The sequence below is a fragment of the Aotus nancymaae genome, unplaced genomic scaffold, assembly GCF_030222135.1.
Source record: "Aotus nancymaae isolate 86718 unplaced genomic scaffold, 86718_ANA_hifiasm-v0.15.2.pri h1tg000088l, whole genome shotgun sequence".
Lineage (NCBI taxonomy): Eukaryota > Metazoa > Chordata > Mammalia > Primates > Aotidae > Aotus > Aotus nancymaae.
Genome location: NW_026988503.1, coordinates 2,219,304 through 2,236,943, shown reverse-complemented (window position 1 = coordinate 2,236,943; position 17,640 = coordinate 2,219,304). Strand labels below are relative to the sequence as shown.

The window sequence follows — 17,640 nt, the reverse complement described above, 5'->3', positions numbered from 1 at the left end:
AGCACACTGCTTAAGAATTTCATTGTTGTGGATAACTAGCACGCGTTATTTATTTATGTATCTTGCTAAAAATGTTGCATTTTTGTTTAAGAGATGAAGCATTGCAGAGCGAGTGACACAGAGTTTAAGTTATCACCTGATTATAATCATTGAGCAGTAAAAAGAGCTACTGGTGATAAGAGTCTTGAAAAAATGTAGTTGAAAATTTAAAATGAACTACAGATAGGAAAAAAACAGCATCTTAAAAAAAACAGTTAAGTTCATCAAACCTAAACAAAACAAATCTCGAAAGTCAAGACTATTAGCAGGGAGGTTAGTGTTTTAAACACGAGAAATACCAATGTACTTGAGAATTTTATGCCAGTGTTATTGTTAAGAGAATGTCACAAATTTTGAAAAGATAACATTGTGTCTGAATAATAAACCTAATGAATTTATAAATGCTTGAACCACAATCTTCCAACTGTATAAAAAAAGTTTTCTCTTTAGTGTAAAACATTTCCCTTTTGATGATCCTTTTGAAATATGACTTGGTAGTTCTATATATAGAGGTAAAGTACTCATTTTAACTTCACAAAACGATAAAATAGAGAAGCATTTTCAGCAGAAAATGAAAGTAACATCAAAAAAGCATAAAATACTCTAAAATAAGAAACAATAAAATGTACACTGTAGTTTTAGTAATTTTTTCCAAGTCTATCTCCAGAACTGAAGTATGAGTTTCTTGGGAACAGACGTAACTATAACTTATTCATCTTGAATTTCTAGCTCCAAGTACAGTGACTGACACAAAGTAATTGCTTAAAAAAATGGTGTATTGGGTAAATTTAATAAATCAGTAGTAAATGTAGGCAATGAAAGCCTCAATTCTTTTTTTCCTATACTTGGAAAATTAGTAATAGATTGGTACTAAGATCCTAGAGTTAACTACTCACCTATTCTGAATTCTCACTTGAATTGATATCTTCTTGAAGAAAATATTCAACTTTAATTTGTGCCACAAAAATAAAATGAAAACAGAAGCTATTGCTTGTACATTCTTTAAATACAGAGAAAATTCTACTTGGAGAAAGAAAGAATTCTCACAGAGTATATCATTGGCATTTATACATTCAATGTTATTTTCTATCTTTGGTTTAGACACTTATGAACTCCTTGTTTTAGAGAACTGAACATCATTTCCCTGCCATTTTCTCCCAGTTTCTTCCCTCCCTCCTGGCTTCTTTTTCTCCTTCCTAACTTTCCTTTCTTTATTCTTTCCTCCCCTCCTTTGTGTGTTTAAACATTTAAATAAAGTTGCCATGACTTTTTTAAAGGAGAAATGGTTTCCAATTCATTATGCAAATATGAATTTAGGTTATAGAAAGAATATACTGTTCATGAGAAAGTAGAAAATTATTTTATTCAAGCTATTGCAATAAGAAGAGCACCCCAGATGCTCAGCCGCCCAAAATATCAGAGTGTATCAGTATGGTGGTTTTGCTTTACTTTTAGAGAGAGGAGTAGCAATTATAGATGGGGTGATTTTACAGTTGAGATGTTTTTTGTAAATTGGGGGAATTTGAGTCAAGAAATGTTTATCTCTTTGTTGTGGAAATAAACAAAGACAAATTAAATAAGAATAAAGTAAGGCTATTCATTCAAAGATTGCTATAGCAAGTGAGTGAGCCACCAACCATCATTTGCATTTGGCAGAAACTCAGAGGTAGATAGGGTAGTGGGAAAACATTATGATGGAAAACAGGGAGGGTTTCGGGTAGGACACGAGTGGAGGCTGTTGGCATTGGGAAGGTGCAAGCAGGCTAAATAAAAGTGGGACATCCTATATGATTGGTTAGGGATGTATATTTGACTATCTCTTGTCTGGTCCTAGGTTGGAAGTGGGGGCAAGAGGGAAACTGTCAGTTACTAATCAAGTCCTAGCTGTGTGGGACTGATTATTACAGAGGTTTCCGTTTAGATTCTTGACTGGGTGCTAGAGATAGTTTGACTTCCTACAAACCTGATTTATAGATTAAAATTGTCTTCCTGGACTAGTTACTCTAAATAGTATATTGGCTTCCTAGGCTAGTTGTATACAGATTGTTGATCAGATATTCTATTTTATATGGAGTCTGACCATTGTCTATTTGTTACTCATTTTCTCAGTGTCTAACTAGTTTCAGAGTGGGGAACAAAAACAGCCCAGCTAAACATATATGAGATCAAAAATGGGAATTTTGAGGGTTTATGTCAAGGAAGTCACCCGTGAGTCTTTTGTAAGATGTAAGAGGAAGCTTGGTTCTTTGCAGCAAATCATTTCCCACAGCATAAAAAGTTGAGGAGAAACTTCAGAAAATAAAAGTTTGGGGTGGGATTAACCAACATTACTGGAGACACTGAACTTAGGTAAAGTACATCCATGGTCGAGTTTAATCTTAGTGTGTTAAGCCAAATAAGATCTGAGAATATTAAGTACTGCCATAGAACAAGATGAGTTTAGTCACTCTTGACCATATTTGACAAAAACAAATCTCTGAAAATGGCAAATAAGAAAAACAACCATGAAATGTATATGTGGTTATGAGAATAGAGGATAGCATTTTTAATTCTCTGCCTCAGTGCTCTTCCCTGTATGCCACGTGCATAAGGAAGATAAGACAGTTGATACTTAGATAAATAGTACAAACCTCAGCTACATGATTTCCAGTGGGAGCCTTCCCCATGCCCTAGGGCTGCAGACAAGTCAGTGAGACAGCCCAGATAGTGAAACCAAAGAAAGACATTCTAAGCAAAATTTTCCAAATAATCACCAAAACTAGTTTACTCCAAAATTTATATCTGTGGATCACATTTCACTCTAAAGATATAGTTCTGAATTTCTTACCATTAACATTTACTTTTTAGATATTAGGTTCAATATGCTTAGAAATATACTAAAATGTTAGCTCCTCTCTCCCCCTACCCTCCACCCAAACACAGTTACTCTGAGGATCAGTGTATTAATACATAATAATCATCTTGAGTAGTTGCACAGAGTAATGTTAAATAAATATTACTATTTTTACTTTTTAGAAGTTTCTCAGCAGTGTAGAAAACTAATTCTGCTTCTAGGGAAATGTATGCAATTTTTCTTTCTTTCTTTCTTTCTTTCTTTCTTTCTTTTTTTTTTTGAGACAGAGTCTTGCTGTCGCCCAGGCTGGAGTGCAGTGGCGCAATCTCAGTTCACTGCAACCTCCGCCTCCGAGGTTCAAGCAATTCTCCTGCCTCAGCCTCCCAAGGAGCTGGAACTACAGGTGCCCGTCACCATGCCCAGATAATTTTTGTATTTTTAGTAGAGACGGGGTTTCACCATATTGGCCAGGCTGATCTGGAACTCCTGACCTTGTGATCTGCCTGCCTCAGCCTCCCAAAGTACTGAGATTCTAGGCATGAGCCACTGCGCCCAGCTATGTATGCATTTTTGAGAACAAACCCCTCTAGGGGTTATCCAGTTCTGATCCTTTGGAGATTTCGCTTTTTCATTGCCTTTGAAATATTTTACAGCTCCTTAAATTGTAAATAACTGATATAATTGAAAAATAATTATTTTCTATAAATGTAAAAATAAATTCTGTTAACTAAAGATTCAATTGACTCCCTTCACTCACTGTAGAAGCAGCAGGATTTTTTAAAATTAAATGCATCAAAATATTCCTGATCTATAAATGTCAGTTTTAAGATTTTCGTTTGAAATAGTTGTAACATCTTACTGAGTCTCTCATTAATAATGAGTTACATAAAAATTTTAACACATGTTCACTTTATATTTGTATGAGAGAAATGATTTTAATTTCTTTGAAATTTTTCTTTAACAGAAGTTTACTTTAAAAAACTATAATCTTATATATCAAAGCAAATAAAGAGTTAATTTTTAATTAGAAGTGTTTTCTTATGTTAATTGATGTAATTGACCTTTTTCTAATCTACTTAGTGTTTGTTTTTATTCCTATCTTTAAATGTTTTTGCATGATTTTTGAAAGATAAGTTGTTTTTGATTTGTGGGTGGGTTGTGTGCAACTATGGTTTTATTTTTCCCCCAATTTATTAGATATATTGAGTTTTTAATCTACTCAGGTAGTTTAAAGTTTTTCATTGCAGAATATTTCTTTAATTATCAACATTAGAAATGAGCAAATATATTTTAGCTCCTCCAACATAAAATATTTAGCATATATTTACTGTCTCTTGTCCCACGTTTCCTGGTTTCTGTATATAAAATATAAAATTTTGGACATAATTATTCCTAATATTTTATAATTCATAGTCTCTTTCAATATTAATTTAACTTTATTTTTTCCATCCAAATTTGGACACTATACAATTCCATATTTGACAAGTTTCAATGTATACTATGGTTTCTATTATATCATAGTTTATATTTTCTTAAATTCATTAATTGAACACCTTTTTAATAGTCAGAGGGTATATTTAAGTACATTTTCAAGGAAAGATACCTGAGTACCGTACTTGTCTAAGTTAAACTAGATTTGAGAGTCTGGATACACAAAGGGACAATGGCCAAACCATATATGACTATAACCCTTTAACCTACAACCTCTACAGCAACCAGTCCAAAAAGCCAATGCAAAATTTCTGCACTGCCCATAATAAATGAAACTTGGTCAAAAACTTCCAATTTTCCCATTTTCTTCCATCTGTAATTCCAACTATAGAATGCCAACAATACCATAATTTTACGTATCTTACCTATAGCCTTCCATCTAACTCAAGCATCCTAGAAACCTTACCCCTCACTGCCGCCAGTGAGACTGGCTTGGGTTTTTATTGATTCAAAGGTGGGATCAAGGTGAAAGTTCCCACATGAAGGTAGAGATTTTGTGCTTTAAGTGTCTTGCTAGTCCCCAAGAAGGTAACATTCAGCCTTCCTGTTAAATTAAGTTAAATTACCCAAATGTGAGGAGGAAGTGAGAGAAAGAAAAGTGAGGCTTAAAAAATGAGACTTTCAAAGTTGTCAGCAGTCAAACATCATAACATGCAGTCAGACTCTTTATTAAATAGAGAAAGTAACAATAGAAAGTAATAATAAAAATGGCAATAGGAAGTAACAATAGAAATGTAGAAAGTAATGATAGAAAGTCACAAGAGAAATGACTAGAAAGTAACAATAGAAATAACAATAGAAAGTCTCAGAAAATAGAGGAAATAAAGTAGAACTAAGTGGAAATTTTAGAACCAAAATAATAACTAAAATTTAAAACTGAAAAAATGGGCTCAAGAACAGTATGAAGAGAATGGGAAAATCAGTTAACTGGAAGACAAAATATTACAAATTACTGAATCTGAACAAAAGGAAGAAAAATAGACCAGAATAAATGAACAGAGCTGTAAAAGTGTCTAGGACCAAAACAAACAAACAAAAATGATCATTCATGTCATTGGAGGTCAAGGAGGCCAGAAAGAGGATAACACTGAAAAAATTCTCAAGGAAATAATGGATAAAGCTTTTCTAAAACGTCTATAATCCTACAGATTTAAAAATCTTGCTCGAGTCCCAAATAGAGTAACTCAAAGAAATCTACACCAAGGCACATTATAGTCAAACTTTTGAAAACTAAAGACCAAGCAAAAAACCCTTGAAATCAGGCTAGGGAGGTAGGTGGGAGTGTGCAGGACAGGAAAGATAACTTACTGATGGGAAAAAGAACAATTTGAATAGCAGAAGGTTTCTCATTAGAAACCATAAAGGCCAGAAGGAAGTAGCAAAACATGTTTTCAAGTGCTGAAAGGGAAAAAAGACCAATCCAGATAAATTCAACCACCTGGACAATTACTCAGAGTATTGTGCTAAGTAAAAGTCTCATTCTGAAAAACTTACCATGGTGTATTATTCAATTTATATAATATTTTTAAATGACAACATTATAGAAACTGAGAACAGATTAGTGGTTGCCAGGGCTTAAGGATAAAGTTGAGCAGGTGGTTGTAAAGATGCAACATGATGAATACTTAGGGTGACAAAAATGTTCTGTGTTAAATCAGCACAAAAAAAAAAAAACAGAAGAATGAATAAGACCTACTATTTGATTGCACAACAGGATGGCTATAATGAATAATAACTTAATTGTAAATTTTTTAATAACTAAGAATAAAGAAGTGTAATTGGATTATTTGTAACACAAAAGGTAAATTCTTGAGGAGATGGATACCACATTCTCCATAATGTGGTATTTCATATTGCATGCCTGTATCAAAAAATCTCATGTACCCCATAAATATATACATCTACTATGTACACACAGAAATAAAAAATAAAAAATAATGAAAAAAATTCTTTCTTGACTATATCAATGTTAATATCCTGATTGTGACTTTATACTATAGTTTTTCAATATATTACAATTGGTATAATCTGAGTAAAGGGTATATGGGATTCCTCTGTACTCTTTTTACAATTGCATATCTTGAATTAAAATTTTTAATTAAAAAAATGAAACATAACTAGAGCCTTCCTTGCATCTATTTTATCCTGAATTATTCTTTTTTTTTTTTATCCTGAATTATTCTCAACGCTGAATATAGATTAGAAGCCCAAAGTATAACAAATCCTAATCGCTGGCTGGGTTCCATCTCAGATCAATTAAATCATGATCTGTGAAGCTGTGTCTTGAACAGGTGTTTTGTTTTGTTGATGTTTTACTCTTTATCATAGACAATCTCAAATATAACAGTATAATAAAATAACTTCCCTCACGAGGTCAAGAGATCAAGACCATCCTGGCCAACATAGTGAAACCCCACGCGCCTATAGTCCCAGCTACTCGGGAGGCTGAAGCAGAAGCATGGCTTGAACCCAGGAGGCGAAGGTTGCAGTGAGGCGAGACTGCTCCACTGCTCTCCATCCTGGCGACAGAGCAAGATTCTGCCCCCGCCCCACAAAAAAAACTTTCCATATGCACTTCACCCAGTTTCAAAAGCAATTAATATTTTGCCTTTGTCTTATTTATATCATCAATACTGTCTTCTTTTTCCCCTTATTTTCCCTTTATTCCTTTTTAACTTTTTAAAAGTTGAAGTTGGATTATTTGAAATAATCCAATTTAAAATTGGATAATTTTAAGTATCTTTCTTTTTTATTGGATTATTTGAAATATATTTTTATTTCACTCACAAATACTTATGCAGTTTCTAATATAATCCTCATGCTGCTGTAACACATAAACTTAGCAATAATTCCATAATATAAAACATTCATCATCAAACACCCAATTCGTACTCTAATATTTTCATTGTCTCAAAGATCTCTTTTTATTTTAAAAAATCCACATTTCTTGTTTTCTTTTCTTTTTTCTTTTTCTTTCTTTTTTTTTTTTTGAGGCAGAGTCTCATACTGTTGCACTGGCTGGAGTACAGTGGCTCAATCTAGGCCCACTGCAACCTCCACCTCCCAGGTTAAAGGGATTCTTCTGCCTCAGCCTCCCAACTAGCTGGTATTACAGACGTAATCCTGGTTAATTATCATATTTTTCGTAGAGAAAGGGTTTCACTATGTTGGCCGGGCTAGTCTTGAACTCCTGACCTCAAGTTATCTGCCCACCTCAGTCTCCCAAAGTGTTAGGATTACAGGTGTGAATCACTGTGCCTAGCACACATATTTCATTTTTTAACCATCACTTTAATTCTCCGGTCAATACTATGATGGAATTTTCTCTTAAACTTTTAACCACCTTGTTTGAATCATGAAACAAAGTGAGTTCATGTACTGTAATTAATATATTTTTAAAGACTGTAAGTTCTCCCTCAAACTCATTTTTCTTCTAATGTTGTTTTTAAAAAATCATTTTGAATCTTTTATAACATTTTGAAGTCTGGATTTTGCATTTTGCATTCTGGTGTTGCCATTTAACATGTGTCTCTGTCTCTTATTTTTCCTATAAACTGGATAGACAGGCTTGATGAGAGTAATACTGGGCTTTTTTTGGGGAGGGGGCTGCACTTCTTGAGTAGTGCTCTTGTACATTTCTCTTCGGCATCACAAAATGTATAGTTGTATCTCCTTGTGTGACCTTAGGGGGGAAAAAAGGTAATTCCATCCTATTACCATTATTTTTAAAAAGTTTCAATGATGGTAATTTTTTTTATCATTCTTCATTTGTTAGTTGGCAAATGTCTATGAAGAAATTTTTTTAATCACTAGTTGGTAATTCTAAAGAAATAATAACTTTAATTTTATATACTATTTTCCAAAACAATGAGAATTGGTTTCCTGAAATTACCCAAAGAGATTTTTTTTTACTGTTTATATGGTTATATTTAAATGAAAATAAAATGTGCACATGAGGTATCTATTCATTTTTTTTCTCAGCACAGCCTGGCATTGGAATTGGTGACTGTGATGGCCAGCCATGCTCTCTGAGCTGCTTTTTCTGTGATGGCTTTGTAGTTCTTGGAGGAATCATTGTAAGCAATCTCAGCAGGGTAAGATTTGTTGCACATCAGCAGCACTTTTAGTTCCTTGACTGTGGACAAGGAACTTCTGGAAGACACTGGGCAGCATGTGTTTTGTTTTTCATTGTTCCCATAACCAATATAGGGCATCAATATCCAGCCTTTGAACCTTCTCCAAATCCTGCTGTCAATACTTCTGAGTTTTCACCATTAATGCTTATTTTTGACATATCGTCTGACTGGTGCCAGATGATATGTCAAACAACAGGACCAGTAATAACTTGGTCCTATTTTTGAAGATCTTGGACTTCATGCAGGGTCTGAGTACAACCATGGTGCCAATATGATGCCATGTAGGAGATGACTGCCAGTGCTAAGATTTTCTTTCTTTCTTCTTCTTTTTTTTTTGTTTTTGGACATTTATTTGAAGCTCAGGGTTTGCTACATAAGTAAACTTGTGTTGTGGGGCTTTATTGGAAAGATTGTTTCACCACCCAGGTATTAAGCCTAATACCCATTAGTTATTTTTTCCTTATTTCGTCCCTCCTCCTGCCCTCCATTCTCCTATATGCACCAGTGTGTGTTGTTCCTCTCCGAATGTCCATGTGTTCCATCATTAGCTCCCACTTGTAAGTGACAACATGCAATATTTGGTTTTCTGTTTCTTCCTTAGCACGCTGAGGATAAGGCCTCCCCATCCACGTCCTTGCAAAGGACATAATCTTGTTCTTTTTCATGGCTATATAATATTCCATGTTGTACACACACCACATTTTCTTTATCTTTATATGTTTGTTTTGGAGTGCTAGTATGACTTCATGGATTTAAACATTTTATGTGTTATAATCTATTACCTTTTCTCCAAATTTATGTTTAAATGTTTTCAACATTGGCCTATGATAAGCTATTCAATTTGGCTCCTGCATCCTTTTGACATAACCCTTGTAAACTTCTATATATCTTATTTTTGATATGAACAGATGTTCCAGGACAGTTTGGTACACTTCATGCTCATAAATAAAATTTAAAATTCTTGATTTCTTTAGTGAATAATGATATAAATACTACAATATGGACTCTAGTAGTACTTATTGCTTTTGGGTTAGTCAATTTTTCTAGAACTTTTAATGCCAGAAATATGTATTATGTTTTAAAATACCTTAGGAGTTCAAGTGTAAAATAAAATTTAATTTCAGAACCATATGTGTAATCAATATCTTTTTTCTTTTTACACTAAATATCTGGGCTCCCAGTCGGCCAGCACGTCTGCCAGGGACTCTTGGCCAGCAAGAGGGTTCCAACCTGAATAGGGGAGTGCGCGGGAAGAAAAGAGACAGAGAGGTCCGGAGAGTCAAGTGAGCTTTTGCTCAAGTGACAAATTTATTTTTGCACACAGTTAGTATATATATCTTTGTCCTACTTCATTTGCAGGAACAGACACCAATATCTCATACATCAAAGGGAACAGAAAGTCCTGGGATACAAGCTTAGGCAGCAGATAACACAATAGTAAAATCAGGTACATAATCCGATACAATCAAGTCGTCCAGAAGGGTCTCATTATCAGGTTGGGGGAAGCTAAAGTTAAAAGTTAACTATCTATGCAAGGCACCAGAGAGGCAGTAAGCCTGTTATCTATGCAAACAGCAGTCACAAGAACAAGCACAGGACCCAGCAAATGGGTAGACAAAGTCATAAAATGCAGAAACAGAAAATAAACACAATGTCTTCTCAGACCACATAGGTATCACCTTATCGTCTAGCAAAGTTGCTTTTAGATATCCTTTGATCTCAGTTTAACTATCCCCAATCTCAACTGCCACCAACGGGAAACTGTGTCCGGGCTCAAGCTCACCATATGGTGAGGCCCAATTCCGAGGGACCTCACGTGGGAGCGATCCCCACATAAATAGACTTCAACATTATTACTTATTTGCTAGTTCAGAAAAATAATTCCACAATACTGCTAACAATGTGATACTGAAATTAGTTTAGATAGCCCTGCTCCCATTTATAGGGTAAGCACATCAAAGACCCAAGTCAAATTGTAAAGTTACTTGAAATAGTCTCTTTATTTGGGAATATTCCGTCAACTCAGTATATTTGTGTAACTTTTCTAAAGAGGTTATTTTTGGGCCAGGTGTGGTGGCTCATACCTGTCATCCCAGCATTTTGGGAGGCTGAGGCAGGTGGATCACATTAGGTCAGGAGTTCAAGACTGGACTGATCAATATGTTAAAACCCCATTTCTACTAAAAATACAAAAATTAGCCAGGTGTGGTGATGTGCACCTGTAATCCCAGGTACTAAGGTGGCAGAGGATAGAGAATCACTTGAACCTGAGAGGCAGAGATTGCAATGAGCCGAGACCTCACCAACTGGATTCCAGCCTGGGTGATAGAGGGAAACTCCATCTCAAAGGAAAACAAAAGAGATTACTTTTACAAAATTTAATTAAATGAAAATCTTTGGAAAGATAGGGTATAGTTTTAAAGACAAATTTATAAAATATAACACATTCAAAAACTTTAAAGACTTTTTATATGCATGTTACAATTTTCAAAATGAATTTTTATTCAGATGGCTGTGTAGATAATAAATATTAAGTAAAAAGCAAAAATAAATGACTATTGCCCCACTGATGACCCTTTTAAAGAATATGTGATGCTTTTCAATGGATCTTATTAAATGTGTGAAGCAGTTATTGTCACAATCCTTTCAAACCTACAGTAATTCAATGAGGCAACTTTATGCTTTAGCAGGAAATCTCACTATTAGCTGCTCGCTAATCTCTCCTTTATATTTGATTATATTAAGATCTAAATATCTATTTCCAATGCAACAGAATTTTCCATTGATATATTAGAACTTTGTGTTTGCTACTTCTTCCTTATGAATACTAGACTGTTTTAAGCCAAGGTATACTTCTTTTCTTTAGTAAAAACAAAATGTTCTCTTGAGTACATATGGACCCAAAGAAGGGAACAACATCCTAGGATACATGGTTTTCTATCCAAATCTATAAAGCTGAATACCAGAATCTTTTGAAAAATTCACATAATATAACATTCTAAATAAAGAAGGACTTATATGTATAAATAATTTCTAGAAATAAAACTTTTGCTTTGATATGGTCTGGCTTTGGGTCCCCACTCAAATCTCATCTTGAATTGTAAGCCCCACGTGTTGAGGGAGGGACCTTATGGGAGGTGACTAGATCATGGGGGCAGTCCCCCTATGCAGTTCTCATGATAGTGAGTTCTCATGAGGTCCGATGGTTTTATAAGGGGCTTTTTCCCCTTTGCTTGGCACTTCTCTCTTCTGCCACGTTGTGAAGAATGATGTGTTTGCATCCCCTTCTGCCATGATTGTAAGTTTCCTGAAGTTTCCCCAGCCATGTGGAATTGTGAGTCAATTAAACCTCTTTTCTTTATAAATTACTCAGTCTTGAGTATTTCTTCATAGCAGGATGAGAACAAACTAATATGCTTGTTTACTCTAAGATCATAAAACATCCCAAATTGATGGCTTGCAATGATTTAAGTTTTTAGATATAATTAACTATTCTATTCAATAGATGAAATATAGATAAAAAAAGTTATTTTATAGTAAAACATAATATCACACTAATAAAAAGTAAGGATTTCTTTTATATATACATATATATATATATATATATATATAGCCAAAGAAAAGATCCAATTTTGTCACAAAGGCTGCAATGTAAAATTACTCTTTATAAGATGATGATACAAAACAAACATATGAATTGTATAATTTCTTTTTAAATTATTTTTGTAATTTGAAACATAAGCTGGAATTATTATTTATTCATACCTGTATATTTATTTTTAAATAGATTTTTAGATACTGAGAGACATAGATATCTTTTAGCTTACAAAAAATTTGATGCTATAGACTAAGAACGTGACCTTAATCAAGAAGTTTCACCACATGGTTCTCTGAAGAAGTCTGGATACTGAGAGATGACACTATCCCTGGGTTCAGCCTGTTCACCATCTCAAAGGGATCGGAGTTGGCATTTAGCTGAATGTGGAGCAAGAATAGACAGACTGCTATGCTGCTCTTCTGTTCAACAGCCTCATCACAAAGGACAGGTTCAACTTGGTGCAGGGTTTTGTGCTTGTCAGAATAGAATCCTACAAAAACATAGACAAATGTCATCATGAAAAGAGATATAGAACGTGTAACCTTCATAGACAGGGCTTTGGAAAAAATAAGTCACAGGTTACTGCCTTTTGACATCTTCCCACAAATTGGCCATGAAAGCTGTTTCCATGGTGATTTTACATCGAGCCATGACCTCTAAGTCTCTTAGCTTTCCACATTCATCTTTCCATTTACTATAACCTTCAAAATACATGTTATTATGCATAATGTGGTATTTGGTTGACAAGTTTTTATTAAACTCATTTTGATTATCCAAGTTTAAAAAATGGGGGCTACAAATAGTGTGGTTCATTTCAGTGTTAAAAAAAATGGCTAAAGAAATTGACCAATGGTTGAGGCTTAGTTTATTCAAAATTGTTCTGAGACCTTGAAAATGTAATGTCACCTATCTGTAATCAAGTTCCTGTTTCACTAACCATATATTTTTTGTTTCTCTATAACATCTGTAGCAAGTCTTCTAAGCCAAACATCATAAAACATTATAATATGAATAATTTCTTTTTACTATTACATGTTATGTACATATCTGTTGACTTATTCCTTTAATAACAGCAACTCACATTCTGAAATATTTGATAATGACAGTCATCAAATAAACAGCAATTTTGACACTTGAATTAGAACAATGAAATAGGCTATAACATAGAAGAATACATACATTGACTTAAAACCCATCATCATGTATAAGCTAATCAAATGCAATTTTAATATCAAAGAATGTGTCTGATGTCAAAGCTAAAATAATAACACAGTGAATAAAGTAATCAAAAAGGAAATAAAACAACAATTAGATACTGCAAAATAGCACAGTTTCTGAAAATGCAGAAATGATGACCCAGTCTAATCACTGTATTAAACCTAAGATAATACAATTCAGAAGTCATTTTATAGGATTTTGGAGAATAGATATTTGCATATTATATTTGAAATTGAAGTACAGAATTGAACTCTATTAGTTCATTTACCCTTACTTGTTCTAATGAAATGTTTCTTTACAAACCACTTCACTCCATTAATTATACATTTTCTGCAGCGACATTTGAGATCATCACAGAATTTTCACTGAAGCTGAAAATTCCAATGAGAGAATTCTTTGAATTTTGTTGGATAAAAGGAGGACACTGAAGCCTGACAATGATGCATGATTGTAAATCTTCTACTTTGCATTAGAAGGTGTTTTAAACCATAAGTTTCCTTCTATACTGTCTTGCAAGCTAGAAAATGTTGGTATCTGAGAGTAAGTCTTGTTATTCACTGAAATTTATTAAATGATGCAAGTCAGTTTATTTCCCCAGAAACTGATGATTTTGAAAATGTGGCTGGTGTTGGCTTGTGTCACCTCAAAAGAGAGTATATGATTCCATAATAATGACTTGGCTGAAGAGAAATTTATTTTCTACTACCTTTCCTTTAGCTTGACATTGAGTGCACTTTAGAAAATCCAAACAGGTGAAGGTTTTGTTTTATTTCTTCTTGTTTTCATTTTCCAAGCTAGCATAGCGTGGTGGGACTATCAAACTTTAATATACATATTATCACCAGTGGATCTTGAAGTGCAGATGTTTCTGATTCATTAGATTGGTGGTGGGAGTTTGAATTTCCATCAAGCTCCCAGGTGATGCCAAAGCTGCTGGACGGTGGACCATACTTTGAATAGCAAGGATTGAGAAACAGAAAACTACTGGAAGCAGCATCTCTTACTGCTCCACTCCCATTCACCTGGCTGGGGACAGAGAAAAATAGTGATAGTTGTTGAAAGAGTAAACCAGCTTTGCAATATTCATAGTTATTTTACATCCTAGGCAGGAAAAAGTCACTAAAGATTTTCACTGGAAAAGAGGAATATTAACTTTTCTAGCTTTCAGAAAAGTAAACATAAAATGAATTTTGAGCCAATCATAAAAACCAGTAACAGCAATAGCAATAATAACGTGTATTCTGTGAATAGAGGGCAAGGATGATTACTACACCAGGATTGCTGAATTCTGAGCCCTTGTCTGCTGAGAGTGAATATATGTAGTTTTTTCCAGCAAGCACTTTGAATTTCAGGAGAGCACACAAAATAAGCAAACAAACACGCAAAAGAGGTAATAAAATTATCCAACAGCATTGTGAAATCCTTTCTGCTTTACTCTGTACTAATAATTGTTAGGTCAGTTTGCAATACAAAGGAAAATGTTTCCTTAAAGTCTATGCAGAGGTAATACAACTGAGATATCACAGGCAAAAATAGAATGGGAAATGTGAAAAGTTTACCAGGTGTAATTGAATGAAGGACAAGTTTCCTAATCTCTTGTTTACTCTGTTGGAGATATACTTAGGAGAATTTCTAGTCTGCTTTATAACTTCCTCTTTGGCCACTATCTTGACCCAGAATAATTGCAAAAAGAATGTATTAGAGCACAGTAATATTGTCCACAGCAAATCTGTCTAGCTGTGCCCATGTCCTCAGGCATCCACCTAGCTTTGTAACTCATTTCGTTGGGAAATGAAAAAAAATACAGAATATTGCTACTTCCTGAGTTAAATTTAGGACATGATGTTGTTACTAAATTTACCTTCTTTCACAGTAACATAACCTATGCAATGAGAAGATATTTTGAGAAGTAATTTTATTTTAAATAAGCTTTAGTATAGAGGCATTTAATCTTGGCAGATATAATTTGCTGTCTTTCAGACATGCAGCAGTTGGTGGAAGAGATTACTTTTGTCATGCTGATAAGAAACATGCCATGTGAGGTGCAATATCATATCAAATGACGTTATTGTATGACATAGACATCAAATAACACCCTCCCTCAAACCATCTTATTGTGTATGGACTGTCAGGTTGAATGAATGAACAGTAGCAACATACAGCTTTCATATAGACCTTTCAAAAATTATGAGCATTCATATTACATATTCGCTCAAGAAAGCTGTTTCTTATGTATTTTATGTTAAATTTGAAAAATGTATATGCTCCATGTAGATTCATTTTTATAATGTACTTTTTTCTTAAATTGCTTAATATTTACTTTTCAAGTTTTAGAATTTCAGTAAAATCCTATTATAATTGCCAAAAATAGTGTTTGTCCAGTTGTGATTTTTTAAAAAATGTAAACCAAATCATTAGGACAATAATAAGTATGATTTCAAATTATATAGCTCTAAAGCTCATTCAACAATTAATTTTATTTTGTTTCAAAAATAAAATACAAGCTATTTTCTTGTATTTCATTATCACGAAGACAACAAAACACCTATACAGATAGGTATTCATGTTACCATAACAAGTAAGTATGCCACACTAAATTCAGACTGTATATGATGCAAGCCTGCCATCTACTGACCATACAGGAAATAGAAACCTGCTTACTGACAAGAAATGGATGAAACACTTCATAATTTCTATTTAAATTGAAAGTAGAGTAAGGTAATATTCCATATTTGAGCAGTTTTCAGTTCATGATAAAAACACTTTAGCACAATAGTCTCAGAAGTAGATTAGTAGCCTAGTAAATAATTATTTAAAGACCATTTAAGTAACACATTCAAATACTAATATAATCATTTTTTCTAATCATCAACATTACACTGAATCATATTTGAGAAAAGGTGATTGAATGAGAATAAATAATTTGAAGTTTCTTAATGATATCATAACCTGCCATGTTAAAAAAGTAGTAATAGAGATTATGAATTTTTAAGTTTATATAAATCCAATGCTTACTTGGTGAGTAAAAAAAAAAAAAACTTGACAAAATGTTGCATACTGGACAAAGCATATGTAAGTACTAGCATTTACAATAATAAAGCTTTCCTTTTAAAAAAGAATAAAGGTAAAATTTGTCGGAAAATCACAGGACCTGTGCATGTCATGAGTCTTTGTATAAAATATTTTTGATATCGTTTTAAAAATTTAAAAAGACATACCACTTATGTCTATGTCAATATTCATTTGTATGTATTTAAACATGCAGCGAAAATAATATTTTGATAGATAAAAAATTGGTGGCTATCATTAGGAAAGAAGAAAGATGGGGATATTCTTATATCAAGGCCTTTTTTAGGAATAAAAACTTTTTAAAATAAAATAAAAGTCATATGGTCAACCATGTTCTACTTTATTCCCCCTATGTCATCAAATTCAGTAGATAGTTATATTTTACTAAATATTTAAATATTCATTTTTCTCATCAAGCATTATAATTTGGAATGGGATTATGAGAACCAGTTATAGGCACATGGCTTTCTTTCAGGATTTTAGTTTTAGTTTTGTTTTTTTAAATGACAATCTCAGTTGATAACATTTCTTTAGTACATATGAATGCAAACAGCAAGTGGTACAGAAAAAATTGTCACTAAAAATTTAAAATAGATTCTAAATTGATCAAACAAGCCAAAAATAGAAAATTAACAAAATGTCAAGCTCTAATAATATCTTAGTCATTCTCTGTTAAAGTACTTCAAGATAGTCCTAGATAATAAAAATTGAAGAATATTAAGAGTTTTAATTTTTATCGTCTTTTCATGTTGATAATAAACAAGTGGGAATTCAGCCATTATTTAAAATAGAAAATTTAAAGAATTGTAGCATTTATTAACGAGCTCTCAGAACCCTAATTATATAAGAAGTGTAAATGCTGTTTTTGTGTATAATAGAAAAGTCATCATTTTTTAGTCTATATATGATCATTTTGTATATTCATAGTTTCATGTTATGACAACATTTTTAATTAGCATTGCAAATAAGTAATGTCAGTAAATATAAATATTTAATAATATTCAACTACCATCCAATATAACAAAAAAATAGATTACCAATATTTGACCAGGAAAACTCAGAAACATATTTTTTCTCTTAACAATATTGTTAATTTCTTATTTAAGAAGCTTTTTTGATTCACTTACCTTACATAGAATGCATTAGTAGGCCTTTAGAGAACAAAAAGGAAATAGACTACTATAGAGAAAAAGATTGCTGTAAATACCATGGCAGTTTGTAACTGGTAAAACTTTCATAATAAACATAATGCTAAA

At 33.1% G+C, this 17,640-nt stretch overlaps 1 long non-coding RNA gene across 1 annotated transcript; it reads right to left on the bottom strand.

The window, feature by feature from the left end:
* Positions 1-7,967: 7,967 nt before the first annotated feature.
* LOC110567517 (uncharacterized) lies at positions 7,968-12,657 on the bottom strand. Its single transcript, XR_002477911.2, has 2 exons — positions 12,360-12,657; positions 7,968-8,045 (listed from the first exon to the last, which is right to left on the bottom strand). It is a non-coding gene; the product is annotated as an uncharacterized LOC110567517 (long non-coding RNA).
* Positions 12,658-17,640: the final 4,983 nt, after the last annotated feature.